We start from the raw sequence: 890 nt of genomic DNA, 5'->3' as shown, positions 1-890 counted from the left end.
ATATTAGTGGTAGGTATATTAAACATGTGTTTTGAATAGTGTCCTTTGTTTCCAGAAGTTGACAAAAATAATATTAAAATTTTGTTTCATCAGAATATTTAGTTGAGCTATCCTTTTTTAATCTTTGAATTATTTTTGAATCTCAGATCATTTTATTCCTTATTTTGTTTAAACAAAAATGAGAGAATGGGGAACTTATGTCTTATTAGTTAAGTGATTTTTTTTAAATTCAGGAAGGAAGAATTTTTGCTAATTTGAAACATTCTGTTGAAACATGAAAGAGAAAGAGAGGGTTAGAATAGCAATACTGAACAGTACCAAGTTCAGTAACCCTTACTTTCCAGTTTCTCTTATATAGCTTACTGCTGATAATCCTTTCATCACGAGAGAGCAGAATCAAGAGTGGACAATTTTTTTTTGGTGCACCGTTCCTGGAAGTACTGCAATACCAGGTCGATGCGTGGAGTGGACGGAGCAAGCAAGCTCCTATTCCATCTCCTTGTTCCAAAAATCCATTTAATATATTGTCCTTGGATAGAGGATGTATCAGATATTAAACTGATAAGAACAGATACTACACTTGATCTTAGCCAAAAGGCCTAGAAGCGGTGAGTGGATAATTTGATATAACATTTAGTTATTATCAAGTGATAAAATGTTCGATTGCTTTATATTGCTGTCTGATCACACCCAAAAATGAGTATTTAAAGTAGGAATAATTTTTGAAATAAGTTACAGATGGTGAAGTCATTTGAAAAACATCTGAAGTTTAAATGAAGATAAATTAATAGTTGAAAATACTCTTCGGGGCCAGCTCTGTGGCCGAGTGGTTCAGTTTGGGCACTGGGCTTCAGCGGCCGAGGGTTTCACCGGTTCGAATCTTGGGCGTG

At 34.6% G+C, this 890-nt stretch overlaps 1 non-coding gene across 1 annotated transcript; it reads right to left on the bottom strand.

Annotated features, from left to right (window-relative positions):
- Nucleotides 1–415: 415 nt before the first annotated feature.
- On the bottom strand, nucleotides 416–610 carry LOC139073774 (U2 spliceosomal RNA). Its single transcript, XR_011522761.1, has one exon. It is a non-coding gene; the product is annotated as a U2 spliceosomal RNA (small nuclear RNA).
- Nucleotides 611–890: the final 280 nt, after the last annotated feature.

This window comes from Equus przewalskii, chromosome 9 (assembly GCF_037783145.1).
Source record: "Equus przewalskii isolate Varuska chromosome 9, EquPr2, whole genome shotgun sequence".
NCBI classification, from domain to species: Eukaryota; Metazoa; Chordata; class Mammalia; order Perissodactyla; family Equidae; genus Equus; species Equus przewalskii.
The sequence above is the reverse complement of the archived record's forward strand: the minus strand, read 5'-3'. Positions and strand labels throughout refer to the sequence as shown.